Here is a 14,822-nt window from a genome sequence, read left to right as displayed (position 1 = left end):
CGGCGCTCTGCCGGCCGGCGCAGCCCTTTTGGCTACGAGCTCCCCTCCTTCTCCGCCCGCTTCCGACCCCACCTCCCCGTCCAGCCTCCCTACCTCCTGAAAAAAGGCGGCGGCGCCGAGCAGGACACCCCCCGCAGCCATCGGAGAGAGGCGGGGCCGAGGGAGGCGAGCCAATGGGCGAGGCGGGGGTAGGTGGCCACGGGGGCGGGCGCTGCCGCAGTCCTCGGGTGGGCAAGGTAGGAGCAGGCGGAGGCTGGCCGGCCGCTCTGACAATAGGGGCGGGCCGAGGGCACGACGCGGCTGGGCGGGCGGCCTCGCCTCGCTGCGGAGCGCCGGCCGAGGGATCGCCAGCCGGAGGAGCCGCGGAGAGGAAGGCGGAGGAGAGGAAAGCCATCCCGGCTGCGCGCCCGCCTGACCGGCTTGCAGCAGCAGCAGCAGGAGGCGGGGAGAAGCCGGTAAGTCCCCTTAGCGCGATGCCACCAGCCGCACACGCGGAAGCAGCCGCAGAGCCAGCGCTGCGCCGACCAGCCGCGTCTCCAAATTCCCAGGCGCGCGCCGGCGCTGCGCTCCGGGCGCTGCCAAGTTTGCGCCTTCCCCGGCAAGAGTTCCTTCTCTCTCTCTCGCTCTTTTTCTCAGCTGGAAGGGCGAGGACGAAAGGGATCCTCCTGGTGAAGTTTTTTTTTTGGGGGGGGGGTCCGATTATTTATTGGGGGGCGTTGCGTGGTGCATCTGCCGCACCAAAACGACACGACAGTATCGCCCTTCCTGAAAGGGCCGGTTCTCGTTCTCCTGCATTTCATAGAATCCCAGCTTTCCCCGCCCCCCCCCTAGGTGTGGGGGGTGTGCGCGCATGAAATTGATTTTCACACACACACACACACGCCCCCACGCGCAAAAGGCACCTATGGAATTAGAAAAGCCGCTCGGCAGATGCTTCCTGGTCAGAATGCAAAGCTGCAGGTTTTGTTTGCCCACCTCTCTCCACGCCCCCTTCCCCAAATAATCAAATAAGAAGATCTGCCCCCCCCCCGAAAGTGGATGGTGATGGGCCGACTCCGTGTCCCTTCCATTCAAAAGAAATCTCCGCTCTTTCGACGGGCCATTTAACAAAGGGACTCGACTCTGGGCTGCCGGCGCCCCTCCTCTTTTCCCAGGCTGAGTTGAGGACTGACTCCTTGCCTCCTGTGGGAGGATGGGGGGCCGCCGGGTGTGTGAAGCACCTGGCTCCTTTTATCCGCCATCCGCTTGAGGAATTTAACAGCCCCCCTCCCACAACAAAGGCTTTTAAAATGGTTTGGGAGGCTTCACAGTACAATTCTCAGAAGTATGTCCACCCCCCCCCCCCAAACACAATTAGGTTCATTGGGACTTACTCCCTGGGAAGTGTCTTTGGGGTGGCAAAGATCCATGTGTGACATAAATGCAATTTTTGCAGAACTGCTGAAATGTTTAGTTCCCCCTTTTAAAAAATCAGTTTTGCTTTGCTTTGGTATAATTGCAATGTGCTTTGGACACTGGAAGAAGAGGGTCAGAGTTAAATTTCCCTAGCATGGAACAGGATGAAACAAAAGTTGATCTGTTTTGTCCAAAGCTCTAAAGTATTAGTGGGATGGGTAGGTGTGAGTGAAATTTCCCAGCCTAGCCTTTTCTAGCCTTTTCGGGGGGGGGGGGGGAATCTTTTCCAAATAACAAACTAGGGCTCTTATTTTCTAATTGCCCCTGTGCACCCTGGGGTATTTCTGGTGCTGCTGGGATTGCATACTCAATATTGCTTAATGCAAATTGATTGCGACTTAGTATGCCTTAAGGGACGCGGGTGGCGCTGTGGGTTAAACCACAGAGCCTAGGACTTGCCGATCGGAAGGTCGGTGGTTCGAATCCCTGCGATGGGGTGAGCTCCCGTTGCTCGGTCCCTGCTCCTGCCAACCTAGCAGTTCGAAAGCACATCAAAGTGCAAGTAGATAAATAGGTACCGCTCTGGTGGGAAGCTAAACGGCGTTTCCGTGCGCTGCTCTGGTTCGCCAGAAGCGGCTTAGTCATGCTGGCCACATGACCCGGAAGCTGTATGCCGGCTCCCTCAGCCAATAAAGCGAGATGAGCACCGCAACCCCAGAGTCACCCATGACTGGACCTAATGGTCAGGGGTCCCTTTACCTTTAGTATGCCTTAATCTTTTTGTTGACTGCAAAATCACTGGTATGGTGGTTTTTTTTTAATGCATTACTTTGCCCTTTGGAGGTGTTGATTCAGATCTGCCTGCAGATCGCTTGATGACTGCAACATGATGACTCGCATGGGAGAATGAGGCATCACAGAGCAAACCTTTATACTGTATTGGCTAACAGCTGTGTTTCTCAGTGGAGGCAGTTCACACATCTGAGTGATGTACATTTCACATGTGAACTAGACTTGATGTATGTGACATGCGAGGGGAGCACAAGGGCATTGAGTGTGCGCCTGCAGCCCGTGAGACTGGAGGTGCAGATCTTTGCTAGTTGTGGAGAATGAAAGCCCAAATTGAATTTGTTGTTGTTGTTGTTGTTGTTGTTTAGTCGTTTAGTCGTGTCCGACTCTTCGTGACCCCATGGACCAGAGCACGCCAGGCACTCCTGTCTTCCACTGCCTCCGCAGTTTGGTCAGACTCATGCTGGTAGCTTCGAGAACACTGTCCAGCCATCTCGTCCTCTGTCGTCCCCTTCTCCTTGTGCCCTCCATCTTTCTCAACATCAGGTTCTTTTCCAGGGAGTCTTCTCTTCTCATGAGGTGGCCAAAGTCTTGGAGCCTCAGCTTCAGGATCTGTCCTTCCAGTGAGCACTCAGGGCTGATTTCCTTCAGAATGGAGAGGTTTGATCTTATTGCAGTCCATGGGACTCTCTTGAGTCTCCTCCAGCACCATAATTCGAAAGCATCCATTCTTCGGCGATCAGCCTTCTTTATGAATAGGATGCACCAACACAATACTATGTAGGCTGGTGCTTCCACTTCCATAGCTGAGTGGCAGAGAGGGTGCTTTGCTTTCAGAAGGTCTCCCGCTCATTCCCTGGTATCCCCAGGTAGAGGCAGAAGGATCAGGTAGGTGGTGGGAAAGACTGTGCATTGATACTTTGGGGAGCTGCTTCCAGTTAGAATAAACTGAGCCTGGGTTAGATGGGCCAGTGGCCTGACCCACTTTTTGTCATTCTCGCTGGCACCGTATGTCTCGAGACGCCTCCAGGGTTGAAGCACAGGGTTCTGTGCCTTTGCAGCACAGAAACGATCTCCCTGGGGCACAAGCCTGGGCAGTGTGTATGGAGGCCCAGACGACAAGACCCCTCTTTCGGCCTCATAGATATGGTCCAAAAAAAAGCCAGGCAATGTGTTTGGCACCAGCCTTGCTGCGGGAGTTGCCAGGAGGAGGCGTACAAGATGCCATCCAACTGTTTTAGGGACTCCACTGGATTAGCATAGCCTTTAATTAGCCGGAAGAAGCCTTTTACAGAAATACCGGTAAGTATCTTGGATCCTGAAAGCCTTGCGAGTCAAACATTTTGGCTCCCGAATGCTGTAAACCTGGAAGTGAATGTTCTGGTTTGTGAACATTCTTTGGAACCCGAATATCCAACGCGGCTTCTGATTGGCTGAAGCAAAATTGGAAGCCATGCCTTGGTTTCTGAATGTTTTGGAAGTTGAACGGACTTCCGGAATGGATTCCGTTCAACTTCCGAGGTACCACTGTATAGCCGCAAAGCCGCAGAGGTTTAAGACTGGAGTTTTCCTTCTGCTAGATGGGCTGCCTTCTCAGGTGGACGAGCCCCATCTGCCCTGACCCAGTTTAAGGTGGCTTAAAGGGTTGTGGGTTTGAGCCCCACGTTGGACAAAAGATTCATGCCTTGCAGGGAGTGGGACTAGATGACCCTTGAGGTGCCTTCCAACTCTTCAGTTCTGTATATGTTTTCTTGGGCTCTTGCTGTGAATGCAGGGAGTAAGCCTGTAGGAATGGGGTGCGTCAGACCCTGGGGCCAAATGTGTCCCCCTAGGCCTCTCTCTCTGGCTGTTGGGAACTGTCGCCAGGCCACTCTCCTTTCCTGCAGGCCACATCCTTCACTGCCTCGTCATCTTCTGTGAGTGCTTTTTGCCTGGCTAGAACGTGTCTTTGAATTCTGCTAGTGCTTCTTGCTTGTCTAGATGGGGAATAGAGAAGGTGCATCCGTAGATTAACATTTGCTGCACCTCCTGACCCTGCTCGCCACTAGCATGTGGCCCTCTGAAGGTTGTTTAGAAGGAAAAATGGACCTCGGGGTGAAAAATATTCCCTGCTCTTGCTCTGTTAGAGGACTACTTCCTCCTGCCCCTGCTATGAACAGGATACAGTGGACGTGGGTGCTTTTGCGCATGTGCAAAGTGCAATTTAGCGCTTCTGCGCATGCGCGACCGCCAAAACCCAGAAGTAACCCATTCCGGTACTTCCGGGTTTCGGCGGGTCTGTAACCTGAGAAAACGCAACCTGAAGCGTCTGTAACCCGAGGTATGACTGTACAGCCGTACCTTGGTTGCCGAATGTCTTGCGAGTCAAACGTTTTGGCTCCCGAACGCCGCAAACCCGGAAGTGAGTGTTCCGCTTTGCGAATGTTCTTTGGAACCTGAAATTCTGGCTTCCGTGTCTTCCGATTGGCTGCAGGAGCTTCTTGCAGCCAATTGGAAGCCGCACCTTGGTTTCCAAATGTTTTGGAAGTTGAACAGACTTCCGGAATAGCTTCTGTTAGGAAAAGCAAGAAATGGATAATTTCTGAGCATCAGATCAGTAATGATTTCCCCCAGTGTTCCTCTTCATCCCTCTCTCTCTCCATGTGCTTAGTTAGTAGAAATACTTTCAGGAGAAGCACTGGATTCTCTTCAAATTTGAGTAGCTCAGGCTTTGCGGGTGACTTGTGACCAACCGTCTGTGGCAGCGCATGATTCCTGGGAAGGGTTTGTGTGTGCATTGTTTTATCCGGTTGGGGTCATCTTGCCTAAATGCCCTGGGTCAGTTTCCCCCACTGCTGCTGCGGAGAAGGATGGGGGAGTTGGGAGTGCAGAGATGGATCGTGCTCTTTCTGCTGGGCAGAACTCTATAGAGGGCATTCACTTTCAGAAAGGGAGCCTCACCAAGAGGCTCCTTCTCTATTGAAGGCATTGTTCGCCATCCGTCAGTGCAAAGTGTCGGGACGTGATCTTTGCTCCCGTTAACGGCCCCTGCAACTGTCCAATAATGCCAGCGTCTTCGGTGCTGGCAAAACAGAGCTCCAGCCCACGCATTTCCTCTGGGTTCAACTGAGCTTTTATGGGGAATTGGTTTGCACTAAGATAAAAAGGAGCAGAAGGCTGTTTCAGCACATGGCCTGAGTTTCCTGTAGGCCATCACAGCCAGCCCATCATTTGAAAAACAAGATTTCAGAGCCATCTTACCAAAAATGGCAACCAGACATTCCGTTTTGGCGACTGCAACTTTGGTTTAAGGGGCCATTTGGTACCTAGCTTATATATATCTTCAGCTTCTTGCGCCGCTTTCAACCTCACCTCGTGTGTCGTGCCCCGAGTTCAAATCTCGCCTCTTTCCAGAAATGAGTCTCTATGCTATACAGGGCACTATTTTTTTTTTTAAAGCTTCAAGCTACTTCCTTTTCAGTGAAAGGGAGTTAATCACAGGGGTGCCTGATGGGTTGTTAAAGCCGCGAATGAAATAAACGGCCTTTATTCTGAAAGCCCTTAAAGACCTAATGGGAGGCTGGCTGGCCGCTCTGTTGGACACAAGGATCCCGATTGTGAGTGCACAATTTCTGATTATGTGTTATAACAAGAACCATGTGTGATTTGAAAACATTCCAAAATAACCCCAAACGAGCCACGCTCCTCTGTTCTTTTTTGCCCGCCCGCTCCTCACGCCGCCACCCCCTGACTAACACCGGCCCACACACCATCTCGAAAACCCGTGTTCCAATTGAAGGTCTCGCATGATTCCAAACACCTAAATATTTGAGACTGGCCCATTTTGGGATGCCTCTTGCTTCCTCCTTACTTTGCAGGATATTTTTTTTTAAAAGTGATGCTGCAATCGGGTCCTTTTCAACACCTCCTTTGTCTGAAACGGATTACACAACCGCTAGGGTTGGAAGTACACAGACTCCCTGTGCAGGCCGTTTTGCTTTCCCGAGGAACCTGTATACAGCAGGGGTTAACGTTTAACCTGCCCCACCCTGCCCAATGACCCGGGCCAGAATGACAGACTATCAATGCTTAAGGGAAGCAAGCCCTTGTTTGCAGCTTTGAGCAACTGAAAGGCGAGATGTGATAGGCCTCTGTGGGTTCGGGATCCAGGCCTCTTGCACACCTGTGGTTGTGCACTGCAGTCTGGAACCCAGCTGGAGATCTGGTATCAGTAGATCAGCGCCTGGGCTGTGCAGTTTCAGGCTGCGGGTGGGAGCTCACAAGACTGACTGCGCCTCCTCGCAGAGGTTTTCCCCACACAGAGGAAAGTAGCATGTCTGGGAGAAAGCTAGGCTACAGCCCTTCTACCTGAAATGCCAATACGACTTCTTGGTTCCTGAAATTCCTTCTGATTAAATGAATAACATATAATATAATATAAACGGCCTTGGCCCAGTATACCTGAAGGAGTGTCTCCACCCCCATCATTCTGCCCAGACGCTGAGGGCCTTCTGGAGGTTCCCTCATTGCGAGAAGCAAAGCTACAGGGAACCAGGCAGAGGGCCTTCTCAGTGGTGGCGCCCACCCTGTGGCACACCCTCCCATCAGATGTCAAAGAGAACAACAACTACGGTACCAGACTTTTAGAAGACATCTGAAGGCAGCCCTGTTTAGGGAAGCTTTTAATGTTTAATAGGTTATTGTATTTTAGTGTTTTGTTGGACGCCGCCCAGAGTGGCTGGGGAAAGCCAGCCAGATGGGCCGGGTATAAGTAATAAATTATTATTATTATTATTATTATTATTATTATTATTATTATTATTACTACTACTACTACTACTACTACTACTGATGGTAGGAGCTTCTTGATAGTGGAACAGGTTGTCCCAGGAGTGGGTGAGCTCTCCTTCCTGGTAAGTACTTAAGGTGAAAGCCAGGTGGCCATCTGCCAGGGATTCTGGAGTTTGCTTCTTCAGCTGCAGATCCTGCAATCTGCATGTGGTTGGACTGGGTGACCTCCAAGGTACTTTCCAAGGTGCTTTGGGGGAAAGGCCACAGCTCAATGGCACAACATCTGCCTTGCAAGCCGAAGTCCCCAGGTTCAATCCCCAGCTTCTCCAGGAAGGGTTGGGAGAGGCTCCGTGCTAGGACTGGGCAACATCTGGTTTTCAACATCTAGATATGTTGTTTGTTGTTTAGTCATTTAGTTGTGTCCAACTCTTCATGACTCCTGTCTTCGGCGCACTCCTGTCTTCTACGGCCTCCCGCAGCTTGGTCAAACTCATGCTGGTAGCTTCAAGAACACTGTCCAACCATCTCATCCTCTGTCATCCCCTTCTCCTTGTGGCCTCCATCTTTCCCAACAGCAGGGTCTTTTCCAGGGACTCTTCTCTTCTCATGAGGTGGCCAAAGTATTGGATCTGTCCTTCCAGTGAGGGCTGATTTCCTTCAGAATTGAGAGGTTTGATCTTCTTGCAGTCCATGGGACTCTCAAGAGTCTCCTCCAGCACCATAATTCAAAAGCATCCATTCTTCCGCGATCAGCCTTCTTGATGGTCCAGCTCTCACTTCCATACATCACTACTGGGAAAATCAGAGCTTTAACTATTCGGACCTTTGTTGGCAAGGTGATGTCTCTGCTTTTTAAGATACTGTCTAGGTTTGTCGTTGGTTTTCTCCCAAGAAGCATCTAGATATATCACCACCTAAACTTTGTGATATACCAACATATCACGATGTCTGAAATAAGCATGGGGCTATGTAGAGGCATTGGCTGGTTTCATATCTGCCGATGCTCAGGGATTCTTACGAACACCCATATCAGCTTTGAAAAGTCCATTCCGCCATCTTGACTCAAAATGATGTCCAGTTTTATCCAAACATAGGCAACAGCTGATCTCACAAACTGTCTTGCAAAATTTGGTTACCACACCCTCAGAGGGGTCCAAATGCATAACAAGTAGTAGATTTGGGCTGGCAGTTTTTGGAGGGCCATCGGTGCAAAATAAGCACAGTGGCATTTGGGTTTCATGCACGTGTATTTGCTTGTGTATATGTTGTGCAGCCAAGATGCATCTAATCCAGGGATAGACTGATTCCGTTTGGCTGAATTCCCACATGTTGGCAGTGGGTAGGCCAGAAGCCAAAGGGGGGGGGTCTCCTTTTCTGCCCCCTCCCTGCCCCCCCCAGCTGTGATGGGACGGACAGAGTACTCTTTCCAGAGATCAGACCTGATTTCTTACCAAAGGCTGCATACAATGTCCTGATCTAATCCACTGCCCAGATACAGTTTTATATATCCTTTTTAGATGTTCAGATTCTAAGTATGCATAGGGAGGTTGACCAGCTGACTTAGCTCTCAATGTATGCATGGTCATTAGAATATATGTGTGTGGAAAGCACTCTGTACATGGCCAGGAACCCTGAAGTAGGGGCTCACTACAGATGCTGCAACCAACATGTTTCCCGTCTGCCCTGCCACTGTCTGTTTGCTGTACACCAGGGGTCAGTAAACTTTTTCAGTAGGGGGCCGGTCCACTGTCCCTCAGAACTTGTGAGGGGCCAGAATATATTTTGAAAAAAAATAATGAATGGATTCCTAGGCCCACAAATAAGCCAGAGATGCATATTAAATAAAAGGACACATTCTACTCATGTAAAAACATGCTGATTCCCGGACCTTCTGCGGGCCGGATTTAGAAGGCAATTGGGCTGGATCCAGCCCCCGGGCCTTCGTTTGCCTACCCACACACCCTGGACACATCCGGCAAGGCCTCCTGTAGAAATCTGAAGAATTCTAGGGTACGTTTGCATAAGCGAAACAATTTTTCGAAAGGAAGGGGAATAGGGGCACAGACTTAGCAGGGGGTGTCCCTTGCAAGTCGAGACCGCTGGAGCGCTTGACATAAGTTGCAGCAGCTTCCCTGTGGGTAGTCTGAGTCCCTCTTCTTCCCCTGGTGCCTGTCAGTTGCAATTCCACTGCGAAAAGAGGATTGTCCAACTCTTAAGGCTGTGGACAGAAGCACTCTGGTGGGAGCCTTGGATATCACCTGCTTGAGTGGCTCTTTGTGACATCCCTTCCCCTTCTCAGCGCTGTAGCAAATCTGCCCGTTTCCATCAAAGATGCTTCAGTTTGGTTCTGCAAGATCAGTTCATGCGGGATGCTCAGCGTGGATCAAAGACTTGCAGCTTTTGGCTTGCTGCTTCCTATCGATAGCCTTAATTAGGATTCCTCTTTATTTTTACAGAGTGACTTTGAGGTCCGGTTTTCCTGGCAGCTGATTTTTTCTGCATCGGCGGGGAGTTGGGCTAGATGACCTCTGAGGTTCCTCCTCTAGTGACGCTCCTCTGTCAGAGCTCACAAAAGTTTAGGAGGTGGTGGGGGCAGTAGGAACTTGCCCCCAGGACCTTACAATCTAAGAAGCCTTCACCTATTCCCCCATTGGGGACACGGGTGGCGCTGTGGGTTAAACCACAGAGCCTAGGACTTGCTGACCAGAAGGTCGGCGGTTTGAATCCTCGCGGCGGGGTCAGCTCCCGTGGCTCGGTCCCTGCTCCTGCCAACCTAGCAGTTCAAAAGTACCTCAAAGTGCAAGTAGATAAACAGGTACCGCTCTGACGGGAAGCTAAATAGCATTTCCGTGCGCTGCTCTGGTTCACCAGAAGCGGCTTAGTCATGCTGGCCACATGACCCGGAAGCTGTACGCTGGCCAATAAAGCGAGATGAGCACCACAACCACAGAGTCGGTCACGACTGGACCTAATGGTCAGGGGTCCCTTTACCTTTATTCCCCCACTGGAGCCTTTTAAGGGGCCTTTGGATGAAGGGTGTTATACAGTGGTACCTCCGGTTATGAACTTATTTCGTAACATGAGATGCGCTTTCGCTGCTGCCATGCTGCCGCCGCGCGACTTCTCCCTGTGTCCCAGGGCAAAGGTTGCAACTAGGGGCATCTACTTCCGGGTTACCGGAGCGCATTAGCCGAAGCGCTTGTAAGGGGGACAGTACATAACACGAGGTTCCGCTGTACAGATTTGATCATCATCAACAACATATTGCCAACTCTTATTATCCGTTGGTGAGCTCCCACCTCATATGCCTCCTTGATTTATAGCAGTGGTGGCCAAACTCGGCCCTCCAGATGTTTTGGGACTACAGTTCCCATCATCCCTGACCACTGGTCCTGTTAGCTAGGGATGATGGGAGTTGTAGTCCCAAAACATCTGGAGGGCCAAATGTGGCCACCACTGATTTATAGGATCCTTAAGCACTGTTTGATGTGGATGGATACCCAGGGCTAGAGCATCTGTCCGTGGGTCCCGAGATGTTGTTGGACTACAACTCCCATCATCCCTGAGCTCTGGCCTTGCTAGCTAGGGGTGATGGGAGTTGTAGTTCAACAACATCTGAGGACCCACAGGTAAAGAAAGGCTGGAGCTCATGCTTGAAGGCCTTCAGCCAAAGAGAGCCCACCTTTCATACAGGAGAGAAATATTTCTGCTGTTCAGCGAATGGTTTTAGGGCCATAATTCCTGAATTGATCAGCTACTGTGCTGTTAAGGAAGGAATAGCTGGCTGGAGCAAATGTTTCATTAAAGTGCTTCTCCATGCTAGAGATTTCTTGCTCTCCCTGTAATTTATTGCTCTGGCCCAATCAGCCTGTGCTGGAGATGGTTAATGCTGCATCAGGCGTAACAGCGGTTATAAGAGGCTGCGCCATAAACCTCTCCCATCTTTGTATTCCTATCTGCAACATGGGATAATAACGCTAGACTGCCTTACAGGGCGGTTGTAAGGATTATTAAGACAGCAGATGTTTTTGACACTCAAAGTGTGTTTTGAATGCAAGTAGCAGCACTTATTCCAGAGCTGCTGAAGAGTCACCCATCGTTGGAGGGAGACTGTTGTCTCTCTGTAAGAGTTGCTGCTCTGGCTTCTGCAATTCTGCTGTTTCTGTGTTTTGGGTGTGGCTGGATCACTTGGTTACGCCTTGTTCAGAGATACAGCCAGCTGGCACTCAGAGGAGGCTTCATGGTTTTATCTCTGAGTTGCATTCGTAGCTCTCCATATCTTGGTTAAGACACTCGTGCAGAAACACGGGAGAGACTCGCCTCACCAGAACGCGGGAAGAGCCCTGTTGTGTCGGACCAAAGGCACATTTAGCATCCCTTTACTGCAGTGGCCAAGGAGATGCGTTCAGAAAGCCCAGAAGCCGGGTGTGAAAGCAATAGCCCTTTCTGGCCTAGCAAATGGAGTTCAGGAGCTTGTTGTTGTCGTTTAGTCGTGTCCGACTCTTTGTGACCCCCTGGACCAGAGCACGCCAGGCACTCCTGTCTTCCACTGCCTCCCGCAATTTGGTCAAACTCATGCTGGTAGCTTTGAGAACACTGTCCAACCATCTCGTCCTCTGTCGTCCCCTTCTCCTTGTGCCCTCCATCTTTCCCAACATCAGGGTCTTTTCCAGGGAGTCTTCTCTTCTCGTGAGGTGGCCAAAGTATTGGAGCCTCAGCTTCAGGATCTCTCCTTCCAGTGAGCACTCAGGGCTGATTTCCTTCAGAATGGATCGGTTTGATCTTCTTGCAGCCCATGGGACTCTCAAGAGTCTCCTCCAGCACCAGAATTCAAAAGCATCCATTCTTCGGCGATCAGCCTTCTTTATGGTCCAGCTCTCACTTCCATACATCCCTACTGGGAAAACCAGCTTACTGTCAGCCATATATTCATCATAGCAGAGTTAGAAATTTCCATGTGCCAGGAGTGTTTTGTTACTAGCATGGGTCCAGCTGCAACCACATAGCCCCTCCAGCTTGCTTAAACAGGTCAGCAAAAGAGCTTTATCTCTCCTCTTTTTCTCCAGGGAATACATACTTCACCCCTATATCCTCAGTTAATTCCTACGACGAGCCTGCGAGGTAGGTTAAGAGACCGCGACTGACTCCAAGGTCACCCATGGAGCTTCCTAGCTGAGTGGGGATTTGAACCCTGATCTCCCAGGTCCTAGTCCGACACTCTAACCACTAAACCACACGGACTCCCTAGAGTCCTTCTGCTATGGGGCAGCTGTATAAATTAAGTACAGTGGTACTTCCGTTTGCAAATGGGATCCGTTCCAGAGGTCTGGCCACATCCCAAGGAATTCGCAACCGGAGGACCGCTTCTGCGCATCTGCGTGGCGCAGTTTAGTACTTCTGCGCATGCATGCGCGGCAAAACCCGGAAAAATACTTCTGGGTTCACCGCATTCGCATCCTGAAGATTACATATCCAGAGGGATACGTAAGCGGAGGTACGTCTGTAGGTAAATAAATATGGGGATAACAAAATGTCGCTTAGAGAAGGATCTGAAAGATTTTCCTGGAAGCTTGAATTCGTTTTGTTTTGTTTTGTTTTATTTGGTGTTTCAATTTGTTGTAAACCAGTTTGAGCTTTTCTCTTTAAAATATAAAGCAGTATAAAGGTAAAGGTACCCCTGCCCGTACGGGCCAGTCGTGTCTGACTCTAGGGTTGTGCGCCCATCTCACTTAAGAGCGGAGACACTTCCGGGTCACATGGCCAGCGTGACAAAGCTGCATCTGGCAAGCCAGCGCAGCACACGGAAACGCCGTTTACCTTCCCGCTATAAAGCGGTACCTATTTATCTACTTGCACTTAGGGGTGCTTTCGGACTGCTAGGTGGGCAGGAGCTGGGACCGAAAGACGGGAGCTCACCCCGCCGCGGGGATTCGAACCGCTGACCATATGATCGGCAAGTCCTAGGCGCTGAGGTTTTACCCACAGCACCACCCACGTCCCATAAAGCAGTATAGAAATGAAATTAATCATAATCATAATCATAATAACGCACCTAGACATTTCATTGTGGCCACTGTAACCCAGGTTTAAGGTGCCATTTGGCAATTAGCTTATATATTTGTGTTTCTAACACTGCATCCTAGCCAGTAACCATTGATAGGGTTGTTCATGAATTTGGGTGGTTCCATTTTAGCAAGACAGAAAGGCTGCCAGACCATTGATCTATATCTGGTTCAGTTCTGTTCACAGTGTTTAGCAACAACTCTTGGGACCGGCTCTATCGTTTGACAGAGTTAGGCAGCAGCTTTTGAGTATGAAGACTAAAAGCTAGCAAATTGTTAGGCTGGGGAGGGCGGGGGGCTTCAAAAGCTGGCAACAGCCAGGCTTTCACATATTTATAAAACTAATTCATTAAGACAATTAAGATACCTTTTTAAAAAACCCCAAACATATAAATTCCAAATTCCTTTTGTGTGTGTGTGTGCGTGCGCACGTTTGTGCAGAGGGGAATAATTTTACACGTTGCGACCTGGAAAGTGATACATCAGGGCTGCCTTCAGCGGTGGAAACACCCATTTCCTCCTCAGACCACAAAAGAGATTTAACTCTTGGTGGCAGTTCGAATTTCCTGACGCTCGAGACATTCCCTTGCAATGGACCACTGACGCCAAGTGGGTTTGGGTTGGCAACGTTTTTCAAACCGCAAGACTTCGAGAGACTTCAGCAAGAGTCTGGCTTCTTCTCTCTGCTGTGCCAGTAGAGGATTGCAGATAAAAGCCAGTGCAAGATGATTTGGGGTTTGGGGGATGAATGGGGATACAGAAAGAGGGAAAAACGAGATTCTGTCTTCTTCTTTTGGCCTAGAACAATTGCCTTAAAGTTGCTGTGCTTGCAGTTGCGTTGATAAGGGAGCGCTCACCGAAAGCGATATTCTTTTCCTGCGCTGCTAATTAATTTTGTACACACTGCAAGCTCTGCCTTTGTCCTTGCAGTCACTATATTACATGAGAATTGGCAGTCAAGCTTTGCAGGAAGAAGCAGCGGGGAACTTTCAGATCTGCCTCAGAGGTGTCGTTCCCTTAAGGCAGGGGTAGACGGACTGTTTTCTGCCTTGGGTGGTCTCCCCCCACAAAAACTAGAATCCCTGCGCTTCACCGATGTGTTAACATAGGAAATTGATTTATGCCAAGTCAGATTACTGGTCCATCTAGATTAGTTCTGTCTATCAGCAGCTGTCTGGGACTTCTCCCAATCCTAACTGGAGATCCTGAGGATTGAACCTTGGACCTTGCAAGCCAGACACTCTGCCGCTGATCTATAGCCCATCCCCACAAATGTATTTGTTAGATTAGTTTGGAATCTCGTAAGAGGTAAGGCAGCCTTCCCGCAAACCTCCAGAAGTTGGACTACAAATCCCTTCGCCCCTGACCATTTGATCATGTTGGTGTTGGGCTGATAGGAGTTTTGGTCCGAAATATCTGGAGGGACCTAGACAGCATCTTAAAAAGTAGAGACATCACCTTGACAACAGAGGTCCGTATAGTAAAAGCTATGGTTTTCCCAGTAGCTATGGTTTTCTCAGATCCAGTTCGGAGGGCCTTCTGGCAGTTCCCTCATTGCGAGAAGTGAGGCTAAAGGGAACCAGACAGAGGGCCTTCTCGGTGGTGGCGCCCACCCTGCGGAACGCCCTCCCTTCAGATGTGAAGGAAATAAGCAGCTATCTTATTTTTAAAAGACATCTGAAGGCAGCCCTGTTTAGGGAAGTTTTTAATATTTAATGCTGTATTGTTTTTAACACTTGATTGGGAGCCACCCAGAATGGCTGGGGAAACTCAGCCAGATGGGCGGGGTATAAATAAATAAATTGT

General features: G+C 50.1%; 1 protein-coding gene across 2 annotated transcripts in view; it reads left to right on the top strand.

Moving 5' to 3' along the window:
* The first annotated feature begins 218 nt into the window (after positions 1-218).
* The window catches only part of PAK1 (p21 (RAC1) activated kinase 1), a 98,031-nt gene continuing 83,427 nt past the window's right edge, over positions 219-14,822 (top strand). For both annotated transcript variants that reach the window (XM_077926927.1, XM_028725908.2), the window contains exon 1: positions 219-455. The gene's annotated coding sequence lies outside the window, so the exon portion shown is untranslated. The remainder of the gene's footprint in view (positions 456-14,822) is intronic.

The sequence above is a fragment of the Podarcis muralis genome, chromosome 4, assembly GCF_964188315.1.
Source record: "Podarcis muralis chromosome 4, rPodMur119.hap1.1, whole genome shotgun sequence".
Classification (NCBI taxonomy): domain Eukaryota; kingdom Metazoa; phylum Chordata; class Lepidosauria; order Squamata; family Lacertidae; genus Podarcis; species Podarcis muralis.
This window is presented reverse-complemented; position numbering and strand designations above follow the sequence as displayed.